The sequence below is a fragment of the Diadema antillarum genome, unplaced genomic scaffold (assembly GCF_040938485.1).
Source record: "Diadema antillarum isolate AM-2024a unplaced genomic scaffold, OU_Dant_1.0 scf00000084, whole genome shotgun sequence".
Taxonomy (NCBI): domain Eukaryota; kingdom Metazoa; phylum Echinodermata; class Echinoidea; order Diadematoida; family Diadematidae; genus Diadema; species Diadema antillarum.
In genome coordinates, this window is record NW_027270973.1 from 372,129 (window position 1) to 391,179 (window position 19,051).

At 42.8% G+C, this 19,051-nt stretch overlaps 1 pseudogene; it reads left to right on the top strand.

Annotated features, from left to right (window-relative positions):
* Positions 1 to 315: 315 nt before the first annotated feature.
* Positions 316 to 18,374, top strand: LOC139717865 (uncharacterized; annotated as a pseudogene).
* The last annotated feature ends 677 nt before the right edge of the window (positions 18,375 to 19,051 follow it).

Here is a 19,051-nt window from a genome sequence, read left to right on the forward strand (position 1 = left end):
CCATACCACACGCAGGAGTACAGTATTATGCGATGTCCGTCCTTTGATGTCCACCAATAACACGGGTCAGTCAGCAAAAGAAAAAAATATATGATCCCGTCCACAACGCGTGGGTGTCGGTTAAACGCCATGACTACCAAGTATAATTCGAGATTGACCCCAACAGACGACGATGCTGGTCCTTGAAATATGTACGTGAAGAAATTGCAGTTACACTCCCAGACGACTGTCCATCCGCCGGACTGCCTATAGTTTGCTTTGTACCCATTCTGATCATTCTTGTCTCATAATACCATCCATATTCCAGGCACGAAGATGAGGCGCCTAATTCTTGTCGCCGTCCTGTGCGCGCTGTCTGCGCCCATCGCGCTGGCCCAGTGTGAGGGATTGGTGGCCGAGGAGTTTCAGACAACCGGCGCTGAGGTCGTCATCGGCGTCATGCAGGACTTCTACGGGAAGTCAAGCGACGAGGAGAGGTGTGAAGGACCCGAAACCGATCAAGAACTCTACGAAGCAGCGAAAATGGCTCTCGCCGCCCTGCCGTCGGGAATAATGACTCCGAAATTTCAGATCGGTGAGCAAAACATGCCCCCCCCCCCAAAAAAAAAGAAAAAGAAAAGAAAAGAAAAATAAATAAATGAATAAAAATTAGGGGCTCTTCGGTCAACAAGATTTTGTTTTGGATTGTTTTTAAGTCCGTGCATGCTAATGGCTTATCTGGCATGTCTGGAGCAAATTCGACATACATCACTGTACATAACACCTGTTTAAAAATGCACATTATACAAGCTAACTTATGTCCTATTCTACAACTTTCATTATTGCTTGCCACTGTCAGTATGGTATAGAAAACATTGACCCATCTCTTTTCTTTACTTGCCATAAAAGAATATGATAACTAATGGTACTGTTGCTTCTTCTGCACATGTATAGTATTCATCGTCGATTTGAAATTTACAAAACATAGGTTTGGAACGCTACGAGTCTTGCGGAATTCCCGAGCGAGCGGTCCGCGATGCCACCTACTATGCATCGCAAATCGTTACAGCGGTCAATGTGAGTGACCATCTCACGCCCTGCTTGGACAGTGTGTTTCGACCAGGTGAGTAGATTGTACATAAAAAGAAATCAAACAAACCAACGACCGCTTTTGTTATCTAATTCTGCTGTTTATACAGTATAAAGTATGTAAGTGTGAGAGTAATTTTGGGCTTAAATTCGTTGAAGTCGTCACCAAAGACAGAGATCTGAATTAATATGTGTTTATAGTCACTGTGTATGACACTGTGGCCACAATATATCACAATACATAGAAGCTCACAGCAACGCATGGCATGCATCGGATGACTCAGAAGATGGTGTACTTCTAAGCTTCCGCACGTACCCCACCGTTTCCAGAGCACGCTGGTATTACAATGAAGGAGCAGCGCAGCGAGATATAAGCCCCGCCCCTTCATCAATTTTATTTGTCAACCCTAACGAATAACATAGAAATGATAAAAGATGATAATTCTTATTTAGGTCAGGCTCACCTGAGACCAATGCATTAGAGGCATGTATTGCCGAATCATTTTATCATCTTGCTAAAGTCTGTTATGATAAAAAGGAAGCCGCATTACAAAAATGCTGACTGAGACATGGGGATTGACGCCGTAAGTGTAACCGAATGAAAATATTTGTGTCTTAAATCAGATTTGAAAACTATAGAGCTGTACTTCGAATACTCGAAATGTGACCGTATACTTGGCAGGTTTGATTGGGCCTTTTACAAGCGGTGAAGCGGAAGCGGTGGCACCGGTGCTCTCTGCCATCGGAGTGCCGCTGATCAGCCATGCGGCAAGTGCCCCGTCCCTGACTGACGCCGAAATGGACGGATCGTTCCTCCGCACCATTCCATCAGACAATGTACAGGCTCAGGTAATTTCTTGTTTATGATACCGAGACCGGATCTTAAAAACCGAACAAAGTGGAATTGCCTCCTATCAGGCAAGTGTAAGTATGATGCGCAGTCTTTGTGATATCTTGAAATCAGGGGCGGATCCAGGAATTCTGTAAAAGGGGGGGGGGAGGGCGCAACTTATATTTCTGGTGCCACTTCCGGGTTTCATTTCATTTTTTTTCTTTTGTTTTTAACGAAAAATAAAGGGGGGGGGGCGTGCGCTGGTGGCGCCCCCTCTGGATCCGCCACTGCTTTAAATTGTATGATAAGCAACAATAAATTTCTATTACACTATCGACGTTAGTGGTCGAAGTAGAAAATTGACAAGAAAGTACCACGACAACTACAGAATGCTTTGAGAGACATTCTCCACATTGACTATCCATGTGTAAATAAAATGTATCTGAAAGAATCGAAGGCCTGCATGGTAAATGGATTAGGGCAATTATGACTAGAGTTGAGACTCATCCTACTTTCGGGTATTGAATGAAAGGCGTTTTTGCCTCAACGAGAGGTTCTTTGCACTCGGAGTGATGCTGTATCTATAATGCTTGGCTCATCATCTCCGTCTTAAAGGTCATGGTGGAACTCTTGGCAGAGCTGGGATGGACGTACGTGCAGGTTCTCCACAGCGAGGGGAGCTATGGCGAAGGTGGAGCCGGTGCGTTCCTGGACGCTGCCAGGGGACAGGTGGAGGTCGCATCGTTAATCACAGTGCCCAAGGCTGGTGCAGACTACGACGCCATCATCGCCCAGCTTGTGGGAAACAGCGATGCCAAAGGTAGGCCATGACGTCATAAAAGCTGTCCTCTCTTTAGGAAAAGAAGGGCCTAAGTCACCTAAACACTGGTTTAAGCACCTTTCATCTTTCAGTTGTGCCCCTCTCTTGGTTGAGACGGCTTAGATGAAGGAAGCAGATACCAACAGGAGGGGAATTTGAGTCAACAACGATAATTTACTTTCACAGAATATGAAATGTCCCAGGAGATGGCATCTCTCGTGGCTTGATGAGAATTTGGACGGAAGACACTGAAAGATAAAGAAATAAATGTGGGGAGGGGGGGGCGCTGTGGCATAGTGGATACGACTCCCGAATCCCAATCGGAGGACCTGAGTTCGATTCCCGTCCAGTGCATACGTCCTTGCACAAGATGTTGCGACCCGCAATGTCCCTCTCGACCCAGGTGTATAAATGGGTACCTGGCAACGCTGGGGTAATAATCATGACAGGGCCCTCTGGTAGAGCAGTGGCAACACTGAAGAGACTACCCTGGGTAAATAAGACCTTATTATTTATGACAGATAGATGGATAGATGGGTGAATTTGGGTGGATGAATATTTGAGAAGGCAATAATGAAGACAGTTAGGATGCCTACTATGTTGACTAAGAATATTTACAATACGCTTGAAAATCGGAAGGACTCCTCTTGAATGTCGAAAAGTTCACGTTTGTGGTTCTTTCTTCCATGTCTCCAGCGGTCGTAGTCTGGGCGTCTCCTGCCCAGACCGTCGGTCTTCTGACTGCCGTCCAGTCCGCTGGTGGGGCAGCGCTCGATCTCCAGTTTGTAGGCAGTGACTACGTAGCAGAGACGATGGACTCTCAGCTCGCAGGTGCAGCCCTGAACATGGCGGCCAAGGGTCTGATAACGATTGGCCCTGGAGAATACAACAACCCTCAGTTCCAGGTAGGGTAGGAGGAACTGAAACAAACAGTGCTTCCAAGGTGGCCATGATAACACTGCCCTGGCTTCGATGTGAAATCCTCAACGTATTACTGTCTCAAAGAAGGTTGTGCTTTTACAGTTTTTCTGCATAATTTCATCATTGTTAACCTCCTTTTACCAAAAGAAGTGGAAGCAAATGCCACAGGGATACATCATACTACGATCAGTCAAGAAAAAGAAAATGAAAGTAGATACATGCATTCTTATTTGGATTCACGGTCGTCATTGTAACGTCGCTGCTGTACAATGAAGTTTTCATTTTACACATTTGTAGTGATGTTTACTTTTCTCTGATTTTAGGCTTACTTGGCTGCCAATAGCCTTGCCGGAAATGGCAACCCCTATGTTCCTGCCATGATCGATGCAGCCCATGTCTACGTAGATGCCCTCGTCCGCGCACATGCGGACCTGTGCGGCCCCACCACCATGGGTGTGTGTCGCGCCATGAAGGCCCTTGATCCTGCGGAATTCCTGGAGCAGTATGTGCGGACGGCGGACTTCACCGGCGTAACGGGGAGGCGCATCGCATTCGACGAGCACGGAAACCCAGTAGCACCGGCCTACGAGATCAGGCAGTACAAGTCTATGGGTGCTGCCTTTAAGACGCAGATGGTAAGACGGACTCATTAGTATTATCGCCAAATTTGATAGAGAGTAAAAAACCATGGCATGCGAAGTAGCCCAATTGTATTTTGGCTCCATAACGGCCACACGCTAGTTAGTTGGTGAACGTACAGAAGAAATGATCATATTACATAATCAGTGACAGGCTTTTTGAATCTTTATTCATCTTGTCATCTCCCGCTGATATGCCTATTTTCCTATTTCATATTCTACGAAACTGCCTCATTATACTCCTGGGCCCTGTCTTATAAAACTTGTGATAGATATCAATCAATCACAAATCTCTTGAAAGCTGCAATCAATCGCAACCTGTGATTGATTGATTGCAGTTCTCTGTCTTAATTTCAATCATAACTTTTTAATAAGATGGATTTACATTCAATCGTAAAGTTGCGATTGATTTTAATCAATCACAAGTCTTCATAAGACGGGGCCCTAGTCACTACGCTTGTTAGATAAACTTCGTAACCATACTAGTCAAATTAGCTTTGTATAAACATCGATAAAAAACCCACTTTGGTCTCAAAATGACCTTCAATGTTTTCCTATTTCGTGTTTCTGTGCGCGTCTCTCTCTCTCTTTCTCTCTCTCTCTCTCTCTCTCTCTCTCTCTGTGTGTGTATGTGTGTGTGTGTGTATGTGTTTGTTTATTTCTGTTCGTCCGTCTGTGTGTTTCGTAGGTGGGAAGCTGGGCTGGAAGCGGATCACTGAACATTCAGACGAACAACTTTGAGTTCTTCCTTCAAGGTGGAATCCGGTCCAACAGCCCCCCTCCCTCCGTCTGTACCACTGGTTCCTGTCCGGTGGTGTACGACCGCTATGACGTCTTCAAGATTGCTGGTATCTTCCCGATCCATGACCCAGGTTAGTGAGAGCTCAAAGGCCCCTATCAAAAAGGACCATTGTGGTTGATGAGCCTTTTATTTCCTTCAGACGCTTAGACATCGTGCGATTGGAAGTTATTTCAATATAGTAAGAGAAGGACTGTGGTTAAACAGAGAGGCAATCTCGATTCGGTATCATGGCGGGGAAGAGAAGAGGTACATGTATGTCTCTCACCCGTCCCTCTACAACAAGAAGTAGAAAGAGATAGAGAGAAAGAGAAGGAGATATAAGCAAGAAGTCGTTGGTTGGTAATACGCATGGACATTTTGTCTAATGCCGCTTTGGTTTTATGGTTTGATTGGACAGGTTGCTCAACCTTTAGCGGTCATTCCGGGTTTGTCCACTCTCAGGCCATGATGTGGGCCTTGGACAAGGTCAACAGAGACTCGTCCATCCTACCTGGAATTCAGGTAAGGTTCCTGCGAATTAGGCTCCGATTATGGTCAATAATTATTAAAGTAAATTCAATTCAGTCATGTCAGTTTGAATAGATTCGATCATTTTGTTTAAAACACTTTGCAGATTTGAAGCTTAATCATCGTGGGAAATATTGAAAGCAAGTCAAGGAGCTGTGTTATTGAAAGAACATGAGGGAAAAATAAAGGACTACGTTGCAGAGTGTTGCATGTTGATGATTTAAAATTTCTCCCCATTTTCATCGTGAGAGAGAGAGAGAGAGAGAAGGGAAAAGAGGACGAAAGAAAGAGAGAGAAGTGAAAGAGAGAAGTGAAAGAGAGAAGCGAATATCTTCAATAATTTAGGTTTTGATATGAACATGATGAATGCAGGTTTTATGTTACCTTCTCCATAAATGAAGTGTACAATTTGTTCGTATTGAGTGAAAAAAAAAAAACTACAAAAAAACTACAGTTTTCATCCTTCTACTCATCAGCTGAAACCCGTTCTAGGTGAGACGTGCTCCTCGGTCCAGCAGGCATCGGCTGCTGCATACGACATCGTGCAGCGCTTCGAGCGGCAGCCAGGCAAGGCGTTTGGGCGTTACCATGGTGACGAGGATTACTACATTGCTGGTGTGATTAGCTACGCGGGAGAAGAGGAGACGATGGAAATTGATGAAGTGTTGCAGGTGTGGACTTGTGGATCTCCTTTTTATTACTTTGACAGAGAATATCAGTTTCAGAGAATTCTCTTCTGCGTAAATTTTCATGCTTTTTTTGTTGCGATTTAATGATATTGTCACCGACTTTTGTTGCCGTTGATGAGCAAAATGTACGCAGTGCTCAGTCAAAGAAAGAAGCCATCAGAAACGTTAACATAGATATGTCATGGACAAATTTAAAAGTATGAAATACATCTTCCTGTCACATTCAGCTCGATTTATAAATGAATATGACATCAGGGACGTGAGATATCTTGGAAATGGGCATAAAATTAACTCTTTCTATTCATGGACAAAAACACTGTCAGATCCTATGCATCAACTCATTTCGCAGATCACTGGCCGCGCAACGCCATTTTTTTTTTCGTTTGCTGTTTTTTAGGCAATACAATGAATTATGTGACATGGAACTATTACGAGTGCTATGTGATTTCACTTTATTCTGTTATAAAAACCATGAGGAGCTCGTGATAGCCCAAATTGTCAATTTTTTCTGGAATGATGCAAGTATGTTGTGATGAAGTAGGAGAAAATGCCCAATTATAGGATGTAGACGTTCTTAGTATGACATTGTCACATTTATGTTTATGCACACAGCCACTCGGCGTGCCCCAAATCAGCGATTCCGCCCGCCTCCCGACTCTAAGCGACAAGACGCAGTACCCCTACTTCTCTCTGCATGGTGGCACCCAGCTGTAGCATGGTGACGGCCGTCCTGGAATTTCTGCAGGAGCATGGTTTGACATACGTCCAGGTTGTGCAGTCCAATGATGGAATCTATAATGACACGGCTGCGGTTTTCATCGAACGAGCACGGGAGGTACGCCTTTCAATCACTGTGCACTATTTAGTGCTCAGCTCATTTTTATGTTATTTCTTTTTCTTGTTTGAAATTGCCCCTTAATGTGGAGCAACATTTTGAAGTGGATTCACTTCCCCATGTCGATTGTGTTGCAACGTGGATAGAAATCTTGTTGGTTCGATTTAAAGAAAAGATACTTCCTTTATGTTATTTTATAGATATTTGTTCGATCATATTCAAAATTCATATCTGAAAGATTTCTTTGCTGTAAAGTGTATAAATATTACAGTTGTCAATGCATCATTCATGACTCGATAGACATCAAGCGAGATAATCAGTCTGCGTCGCACAGACTATCACCTTCCAACCAACCACCGACTACAACGGTGTCGTCGACCGCCTCCTAGCCAAGGCTTCGGCGGACGTCGTCGTCAACTTCGCCGACTACTACGAGACCCAATTCTTCTTCAGCGCCCTCGAGCGGCGCGAGCTGCCCGGAGAGTACATGCAGGTCGTGCACGTCTTCACCGAGGATACCATGTACCTTGACAGCTGGGACAGGAATGTCCATGTCGGTAAGTACGATGAGGGCTTAAAGGGGAGCCTGGGTAACTTAAAGGGGACCTCCGGATGATTTTCAGACTTTTACATTTGAGCAACTATAAATTAGTTAAACTGAGTACAGAGTTTCAGAATTTATAGTGATTGGGATGAGGAATGAGAATGTTTTCAAAATTTATAACAAATTGCAATGAACAAGGATGATGACATGGCAGCCTCACCATAAGAATGTATGAGTTGGGGCTCAAGGAAGCAGAACAAAAGAAGAAGGCATGCATAGATTTTTCACAGGTAAACTTGTTGAGCATGTGGTATTGTAACGGAATTACACTGCTACATTTCTGAAATATATGAGGCTCTGATGTCATCAACACCGTTCAGTGTAATTTGTTTAAGATTTTAAATTCATTGGTTTTTCTGCTCAAGGACCACAATAAATTCCACGAATCTATATATGGAGCTGTCGATTTATGTACTGCATGATGTGAAATTATGAAAATCGTCCGGAATGCCCCTTTAAAATGCAATGGTCAGTCATTAGGAAAGGCGGACTCAGGGAACTATACGAACAACTCTGTGGCCCTGTCCTTGGATGTTGAGGTAAAGACCTAGTCCTGGACCTGGACTTCCTGTGTCCTCCTATAGACAAGGGCCCCTCAGAAACGTTCATCTTTCCACCTTCATGAATATCTGTACCTACTATGTTTACTACTAAAGATGAGTTCACATCTTAGGTAGAAAGCATTGTCCCGGAATACAAGTCACTTGTCCAGTGTTACATGCACATTCTGAACCTTGAACTGTTTGTTCATATCTTAGGTAGAAAGCATCACACTCCAAGACTATAAAGTGATTCATAATCCATTGTTCCGTTCACATAATATTTCTTAGGCTTGACTTTTTAGTTTAGTTTCTTTGTGACGTAGATTCCTTTGATATTTTGTTATACTGTATAATACCTGGTATTCACCGTCCCGAACTTTATCTTTCCTTTCCTTCACACTTCAATGTATTATTGATGTATAAAATGTATCTTTTGAATGTGTGCACTGTATATATTCATATTTTCTTATTATCATCTTTTGTGAAAACACACTCATAGATATTGTTTTTTCTGCTTTTAAGAATTTTATCATTTGACGATGTGCGGAGAAATCATCACTTTCATCCCTATTTAGCTCCATATTGGTTCAATAGCAAATCTTCAACAAACTTTCACTATACTATAGAATCAAAGTCAAGTTCGTTGACTGTTCACCTTGAGGAGGAAAGATGATTGGTCCATCTTGATTGTTGTTGTTTTTTGTTGTTTTTTTGTTCCCGAGAGAAAGATAATGCCCACTAAACTCAAATCCTCGTTCTCGTTGGTCTTACAGATTCCATCACTCTTGCCAGGGTTACCACCCCCGTCGAAGACTTCACCAACTACTTTGCGGCGTTGACCCCCAGTGCGGTGATGCAGGAGGACCTGTTTAGTGACTCAGTGGAAAACACCTGGTTCTATGAATACTGGATGAAGAAATTCGAATGCCAGCTGTCGTACTCAGGATTACCACAGCGCTATTCCACTCCTTGCACAGGTGGGTCTCCACAACGGGTCTAGGGCAATTACCCCCTGGACAATTACCCCGGACCCTTCCCCTGACCCTAGCCCTAATCCTAATCCTGAACCTAATCCTTACCCTACCCCAAACTCTAACCTAAACCTAACCCTAACCCTTGTGTTTATATACTCTGACCATATCACTAAAAAGTATTTATCCGGGGGTAATTGTCCTCGGGGGTAATTGCCCTGATAAGCTCCACAACTATTAAAAGATGTGTTATCATGACACCAAATGTTTGATCCTCGTGTTACATTAGCGCAAGAGAAATAACGAAGTGAATTAGTATTCATCATGCTACTGTATTTGTAAGATAGAGGTTACCGCCTGCTATGTGATTAGCTTCCTACTGCCATTCTCTGGAGGCATGACGGAGATTGATGTATGAACAAATCGCACAAACAATTTGATGGTATGGAAGGTATTTCTGTCTATAGGCCTATCGTAAATATTTATTATGCCAAGGAAGGAGTATTTGTCAAAGTTTATGCACCTGAATAGCAAAAGACGTGAAATTACAGCGGATGAATTGCGAACAGTATCAAGATCTGTTATAGAATGTGAGGAAGAACGTGATAAGCACAGACCTTCAATAGGAATTGTAGGATCACCAAAACAGTAATGTCTTCCTTTAGTAGCTTCTAGGAAATTTAGTCACAGCTGTGCATTATCAAAGAAGTTTATAATACAGAGAACATTCCGTTTTGAAATCAATATACCCTTGGATGACAAAACGAATGTGTTCAATGTCGGCGCCATTTTTTCTTGTTGTTCAAAAATGTTTCCCGTGATTAGCGATACTGAAGTGATTTCATGTCCTATTGGCATCCTTACAGGAATGGAATCCTTGTCACGTGACGAGATTCCAAGCACGGAGGGAGTAATCAACTCTGTGCACGTGTACGCGCAAGCCCTGTCCGCCCTCCAACGTGACAAGTGTGTCAGCACGGGTGCGGCGCGCAGCGGTATCTGTCAGGCGCTGCTGGACACGACGCCCAGCGAGTGGACGCGCTACATCCGCGAAGTGAACTTCATGAGCGTGTCAGGTAGTATGCAGGAGGTTGAGTTCGACGCGGAAGGGGACGGCCCCGTAGCTCTGAACTTTGTGGCGCTCACCAGTGCTCTCACTAACAACCCTGTGAGTGATAACCATTAAAGAGTCCTGGTTCACTTCATTCTCAAAGCTGTCTACCATTATATTCATAATGGTGCTCGTGATTTCCAGGAAGCAGTATATAGGTGACTTTATTATATCAAAACGAGGTCAAGATTGTTATGATAGGATACATATATATATATATATATATATATATATAATATCTATAATAATATTATGTATAGGGCCTAGAGTATACACCTGATCACACGAATCGCTCTTAGTAAGTATATCTAAATCATTGCAATACACCGAGTTTGTGGTTTATCAAACCCAAATTTGCCATTTATGAAGGTGCACTTGTAACGTTAACTTCACCAACTTTATAGCATTGTCATGTGTATAGATAAATTATGGTTACAACCTCCTCATTATCAATATACTTAGTGAATGGTTCTTAGATTGTCTTTAATGACATCTTCTTGATGTGTGTTTCAGTTTGTTTATGTATCATAAATCCGGTTGTTTAAAACACAATCCATTAATGACATATCTTGAGTGAATGAAATTGAAAATTGCAGACAGAAAGCACGCAATTATAATTGTACAAATCAAGAATCAAAATTTTTAATACTTACCAGGTGGCAAAATATGATGCGAATGGGCTGGTTATCCTCGACAACCGGTACTCCGTCGGTGCCGGCAAGGAGTCAACGTGCCGAGGGCTGTGCGCCGAGTGTGAGACTCCTGAGAATCTCGGGGCAACCTACATGCGCATTCCCGGTGACTTTGACATTCCCGCTGTGCTCTGGTTGAGCGAGGAGGGTGCTCCTGCCAATTTGACCTGTGGGGCCACGCGCTACACGGAAACCATGGCTATCCAGGTGAGCTGTAAAATCCTTTGTTGCTTGTGTGCTCTGAGTGCCGATCGGTAAAGAACAAACAAACACAAACAAACAAGCAAACACAAACAAACAAACAAAAACCAGAACCAAAACAATATAATACAAAGCATCATCAACAACAACAAAACTATACTAAACTTGCTGTACACACTGTCCAACTCCTTGTGTTAAACAACAACAAATAATTTATCAGAAAATTTAAACGATTATGTTTTCTGTCATGTCTGTTACGAAAATAAAGAAGGAAAATAATGAATAATGATTATGATGTTTCTCATTTGGAATGAACTTTAGTCGTTGGTCACACGGCAGCTTGTATGAACTTACTTTGAGAGTATCGCCACCGAAAGTAAATCCAAATGACTCGGCCGAACCATAACATATTTGCATTGTACATCTTGCAGCAAGTGTGTCCCTGCGTTTAAAAACAACGGCAAATCATTACAATTTCCAAATGACATAATGCGATATGTCTCAACCTGTGATTTATTTGAGTGTAAAACAATTTGTCTTGATTAATTTCGACTCAAAGGAAGATGTAAAGACATCAACTATGAATTCCTTCATTGAATTCCAGATCATCAAATACGCACTGGATCAAATCAACAACAACAGCAAAATTCTCCCTGGCATCAAGCTGGGCCTAACGGTCATCGATTCTTGCGGTCAGTTCCTCGTCGCTGCCCGTCAGCTGACTGCGGTCATGGGTTCCACCACCCTCGACCTGCCCGAGACTGGTCCCATGATTGGTGTCCTCGGTCCAGTCAGGGAGTACCTGCAAGGTCACGTGGCCAGTGACGTCACATCTCCCTTCAAAATACCTACGGTATGGATATCATTTGATCAAGAGTGATTATTGACGCGGTGAATTCCTTTTTCTGTTTTTGTCCTGTCTCTGTGAGTTTCTCTTAATTCTGTCATGATTGTCGAAATGGCGACCTGTAAGACTAGTATACTGCGTCCATATCCCTTTATGATGTCCTGGGTCGTTCTTAGACTCTTAAACACACCGACCCCGAGATAAAAATTACTTGGCACTTCGATTAGAACTTTGCATACTACACCACTGAAAAACAAAACAAAACAAAACAAAACTCCTTTTCACATGGCAAACTTTCCTGTCTAGATTGGCTTCACGCCCGCCAGTCCGTCGGTCTTCAGCGACGAAGGACCATACCCGGCATCGTCGCTGGTCAGCACCGCCCCGTCGTACGACCAGGAGGCCAGGGCAGTGGTCGATGTCCTCGTCCATATGGGATGGCGCCACGTCCTTTTTGTGTATTCCCACTCCTACTACGGTCATGCAGGTAACTCCAGTTATGATAACGTGCTGCTTTTCTGGCCATACATTTGCAAGTTTTAGAGTGATTAAACCTATGATGTCCTTTTCCGAGGATTATGTCCCTAATATCAAGCACAAGCTGCTTTTCTTGAAAAAAAAAATAATGCCACTGACTGGATCTTTTAAGATCACAACTTATCAGTCCCTTAAAGATATTCCTTCTGGGGATAAACTTTGACACAACGTTAGAAGTAAATGAACAGTTGTTTATATCCGTTTAGTTGTGTTTTTTTTCACTCCATATCCAGTGCCACATTGTTTGTTTGTTTTTTAAGTTACTGATGGGGATTGCTGTAATATCGATTGGTTGAATGGGTTTTTGTAAATCAGTCATTACCTTTTTACTGACACAAACTATTTTCAACGATGAGAGCTTGATTTGCAAACGAAGACGTGGCATACTAATCGTGTGGACTATTGTCTCTAATATATTATTATTTCAGTGAAAACGTAGGAAGATAAACTTCGCTTTTGTAATGATGTTTGTGGCATCACCTTATACCAGGAAACACAACGTTCAACGAGGCCGCCGTCGCCAACGGCATCTGTGTCCGCGAGAGCATTGGCATCGACCTGGACTCACCGCAGGCTATCCATGACGACATCGTCACCACGATCAGGAACTACAACATCTCAGTCGTCGTCGCCTTTGTTGAGAGTGAGTGCTACTAGGTTATCTAATAAGTGGAAGAGCTGAAGTGGGAGCACTGTGGTACCAAAAACAAAAACAAAAAGGCTCTAGACGTTTAAACGGAGATCCCGAGTTCGGATCCCGCTCGGTCCTCGGCTTCTGTAATAAAATGATTTAACTCCATTGTCTCTCTTGACCCCGGCGCAAAACATGGTTTGTGGCGTTACAAAAGTACTTACATTGCAGTGGCAGGGCAAGGTGGAAATGTTGTATTTAAACTGAAGGACTACGTTGGGTGTATACATAGGCCTACTACTCTTACGAGAAAGAAGGGTCGACGAGACTCACGTATGATCGCCTGTGAAATGTGTGCCCACTCGCACATGTCGTAGAATCTTTAGTGTTTAATTTTCTATACAGTATCACAACTTTTGTCTTCATTTTGTCCTAAGGAATTGACCTTTCCACTCATCGTATTTAGTCTTCAAGTGGTCGTAATTTGAAATGAATCTAATGACTGCATAATGCACACCATCCCAACGTTTTGCTAGTTTTGCCCTTTATCTCCATTCATTAAAACAGGTCTGATAATGTACTCTAGTAGTATGTCAAAGAGGCAAATTCAAGAGAAAATGTACAAGAAAATTATAATTTTTGTATGATTATGGAAAATAATGTCCATCTCAGAGGCCATGAAGGTTTTTTTTTTCCCTTATGAAAAAAAGAGAAAATCATCCAAGATTAATCGAAACCATTGCAGGTGGTATATGGAACTAAAGAAATTACAGTAACTTTGGCGTAGCAATTAGAAAAGGCGCCTCAACCGCTCAAGTTTTGTTTCCTACCTAAGGTGGTGACGCGCGTGCCCTCCTCACCGCCGAAAAGACCTTGCCCAAGGCGGGACCCACTTCAGTAGACAAGATCACGTGGGTTGGATCGGACAAGTGGTTCACCGACCCAGAGGTGGACGTGACCCAGGGTCTGGAGGATATTGCTCGCGGTGCCATCGTTATCACAAACTACATCGTGGACCTTCAGCCGCTGAAGAACCATCTCTCCAACTTAGGTGGGAAAAAAATCACTACGAATATTGCTAAAATGTATCTCAACATTTTAAGAAAAATGTATGACTTTTACATCTAAATGCAATGTTGTTCTGAAAATTGATTTAAAAATTGGTCAGAGTGCAGCGATTGTTAAATTGCAGCCATGTTTATACGCATATAATTTTAGAAAAAGATGACAAGCTAATCACCTCTCGAACGAAAACGCACATCGTGGAGATTCAAATAATGTTGAAATTGGTTATTACGTATGAAGTTGTATACATTCTGAAAGTATGAGGTAACCCCGCTTTAATTAGCGCAAAGTAAAAAAAAAGACACATTTTAAATGGATTGAAATCTATTCTTCTGATCATTTCATTTCTATTAGAAAAAAAACGGAGTTAAGAAATATCGCTCTTTTTATTACCCTTGACCTTCATAGATCTGGAAAAGGAGATGGACCACAACCATTGGCTGCGTAACTACGTCGTGGACGAGTTGGCTGAAGGCTGTTCGTCCTCGCAGTGCATCAAGGACGTTGACCTCGGCAAGCAGGGGCGTCTACCCGCCTACACCGCCACGCTGATCAACGCCGTACACGTGTTGGCACAGGCGTTGCATAACAAGATTCAGATCACGTGCGGAAATGGTAAGACTGCCTTCTTCTTTCAAATCCCAAAAGAGCTTAAACATCACGACAGATCTTATAGACTTTTAAATTAGACAAAGAAAATAGACTTTGAAATAATCTCTAAGTCGTCAAAATGAAAGTATCAGAAAAAAGACAACCAGCCATTTTCTAAAAATTTGTCTATGATGGTAATTTTTTCAGTGTTACTATCATGACAATAATGTAAAAGAATAATAGTTTTCTTCACTGAGTGAGTCTTACTTTTAGAGAATGTAGAATAAAAACAAAAACAAAGAATGAGTGGTAGGGGAGAAGATGGGTGGTAAAAGGGAAGAATCACAGTATTGAATTATCAAAAGTGGCAAAGAATAATTTCTTCCGTCTTGTATTATGTCCGTAATGTACAAATTAAGCTATACTTTCGGTTGTTTCTTTTAATTGATTATCATGACGAAGATGAAGATGATACCAGTAGTACAAGGCTATGTTCTTGCTTCAATTACAGGTGTGAGTTATAGGCACTCCATTTTGTGGTAAAGTAGCCTACAGAATCATTTTCAGAAATGGTCTTACTTGAGATGAGCTAGATGAGCTGTTGGAAAGTGAACCGAATTCGGACAAAGATTTTCTTGTAAGCAGAGAAAAACACAATAATAATCATACCATGATTGACGTTGAATCATACATCATGTTCCCTCTTGGCCGTGTAAATCAAAAAACTGATGACCACCCCTCCCTTCCCTCCCTCCCCCCCCCCCCCCATTATCTCATCAGGTGAGTACGTTGAGCACGAGTACAAGCGCGCCGCCTACGTTTTGAAGCCCATCAATGAGACCGCTCCTCTCTGCTCCGAGTTCTACGACCTTCACTATCACCACATCCTCTACGCCATCAAGAGTGCTTACGTCGAGGCCGGCGCCGGCGGCCGTCCGTTCTGGTTCGAGAATCGCCAGGGACCCGCCGAATATTCCATCATCAACTTCCAAGGTGACGGGATCACAGGCAGTTTTGTCCCGGTAAGATAACTTTTTTGCACTCCTTCATAATGCATTTTAGGATAACTAGATCTTTGCATAAGTTTGAGTTTGAGTTTGTGTTTAGTTTGAGCGCGCTCTTCATTAATTTTATTTCAATTTAATGCAGTTATTTCTTAATATAAACGTCGCAACTGAGTACGGGGTCACATTTGCAACTGAGTGAGCAACTCTCAGAAGACCAATGACATTGACTTCCCTCCGAAAAAAAGAAGCCACACAGAATAAAATGCCTTGCGTACGGTTGCTTCTGCTGCTGACAACGAACTTGAATCAGAACCTCAAGATTTAGACTGAGAGTTTTTGTCCATTGAGCCTCATCTTGAATATTTCGATCCTGTCGCGGTAGTTCTTTGTTTTCCTCACGTTCTCTGTATTTTTTTTCTTATAGTCGACAAAGCCAGAATGTGAGTTTTGTGCTCTGAAAGCATTGAAAGTACATCCCTTCGAAAAAAACCCCAACAACCTACGTGTTCAGACACAAAAAAAAACAAAAACGACCGACTATGATAAGAATACCCCACACGTGGCAATGGTTTTTCATGAATGGCAATTCTTCCATGAATCGAAATCTCATATATGATACCAATTAAGTATTAGAAATTTCTCTGGGCTTAGACTGGACGACACATGGTTTGTTCAGAGAAGCTGAAAGCTAGGTTGAATGCATTTGCTTCGGTAAGCAAATGTATGAAAGACATTGAATCATTTCCATTCTTTGGTCGTCTCCTCAGATCGGCGAGTATGTGAGTGGACAACTGACCACGGATGACCGTAGGATTTATCTCTACAACCCTGATGCGGACAGACCCATCGCAGCACCGGCGGTGTGCGAGACCCGGGTGGAGGATCCCACCTCATGTCCGGTTATCGATGTGCAACGTCCAAGCAGCTGGTCGTGGAATCAAGGCGCTGAGGCCTGGGTAGTCGTGGTGCTGATCGTGGCTGCTGTCGGAGGACTTGTGGCCTTGGCCAGTATCCCCATCTTCGTCAGTCATCGCAAGTCTTCCCAGATCAAGAGAGCCAACCCTTTCCTGATGTGCATGGTAGCCCTCGGGGTCATCCTCATGTACCTGAACAACATGTGGTACATGGTGGTTCCTGGAGAGTCTTCCTGTGGTATGCAACGCTGGATGACCAGCTTCTCCTATGCCGTCGTCTATGCGGCCCTGGCAACCAAAGCTGTCGCTTGCAGCAACGTGTGTAAGAAGTTCAGCAACTCTACCTTCACCGCCCAGCCGGTTCAGATTCTCCTCTTCTTCACTCTTTTGATCACGGAGGTCGTTCTGGTCACCGAATGGCTCATCCTCAATCCTGCAAGTGGGGTTGAAATGTTTGAAGTTGATGGTCTCGGCTGTTCTGCATATGCTGGCATCGCCTGTAACCATAGCAACTCCTCCACCGTCCTCTCCATGGTCTACGTCTACATCCTCGTCTTCCTCACTTTCGTCCTGTCTTTCTTCTCTGCCGGAGGCAGCCAGGACAGTGCGACCAAGAAAGAGCGCCGTACCCTTGTCTACACCAGCCTCCTTAGCATCTGCTTCCTGGTGGCCTGGAGCTGCTGCTACACCCTCCTGCCACGCCCAAGCTACCACACACCTGCTCTCCTCATTGGCATCACCGTGGACGCCACCTCCATCCTCTTGTTCTACATCGCCTTCAAACTTGTGGCCATCTTCTCTGGTGATGAAGACAGCGACGATGAGTCGGTGGAGTCTGTTGATGTTGGCAGTGATATTCGCAAGGAGAAGCTGGGCCTGGATAATGGTGGTAAGTGGCCATCTCAAGCCAACAATGAAAGTAATTCAATGATGATGATTAAATAGACAGTCCATCATGGCAAAAGCATAGAGTCTCTGTGAGGTAATCTTAAACTAACAATCATAAGGACACGGGCTCCTGATCTCGAAATACAAAGTTTGACCCGAATGATCGTTTTCAGTATTCAGTAAAAGAGAAGAAGCTGGGATGAGAGAAAGAGAAAGATCCAACAGGATAATTATTGGTAAGAGAGAGGAGACTTCCGAATATTAACGATTCGTCGTCTTCTTGACGGACACGTGCACCTGATCTCGAAATTCAAAGTGTGGCCCGAATTATCGTTTTTAGTATTCAGTTGTAGTGGTATAGGTTCTTAATTAGAAGTTTTGGCGTCGGATGTGCCATCCCTGACTTCCGCTGAAATTAGAATTATCTTCAGAGATCTAGAGGTGTAATGACGTTATCTGAAAGAGAGGAAGCTGGAATGTGATCAGATTGAGAAAGAGCCAACAGGATAATTGGCAAGGGAGAGGAGACTTTCGAATATTAATGAATCGTCGTCTTCTTGGTTCGGCATTCACTTAGAATAAATATCATGTTTCATGTTTCTGTCTTCCTTCGCTTACAGGAGTGGTGATCAATGACGCCGATCACCAGACGCCATTTTAGCTTTTGAAAATAAAGACGTGGTCTGCTTGTCACTGACGATCTGATGAAGGGATGTTGGCAAATGTATACCCCACCACTCAGCCGCTGACGCCAAACTAGGACACGAATGATGAATTTGAAGAGGTCTTTCAGTGGTGTTTTGATTTGATTTGTTTTTGTTTTGTTTTACACGCAGAATAGCGGTACTTCAGAAAATATCCGATGGTTATGTATTTCTTTTCCATGTAGCATCATGTTTGAATTTATTAGACTTTTACAAATATTTTCGTAAATTGAGAAATTATGGAAAACTGTAAATTGAGGTTGAAAATAGAATTGAAATGCATGTAAGAAAAGAAAACAAATCAGTTACCTATTGCATGAAGTTCTTGAGTAAAATACTCAGAATTATTGTTCATAATATCTGGGGGCCCTGATATCCTATCATCCTTCACCAAAGTTTTGATTTTAAAGAATATTGTTATGATTATAAGAATGTAATCACAGATAAAATGATCAAAGGAATTCCTGTAATATATGTCTTTCCTCCATTGCTGTACTTGCATAAATGAGAATCTTTCCGTTCAGTATAAGCTTACTGTAAATAACCTGTGCTCTATACTTCAGTATTCAACCCTTTGTGCCTGTCGTTGTGTCTTATGTTCGAAACAGCAGTATTTTTGTTTAAAAATGTACTT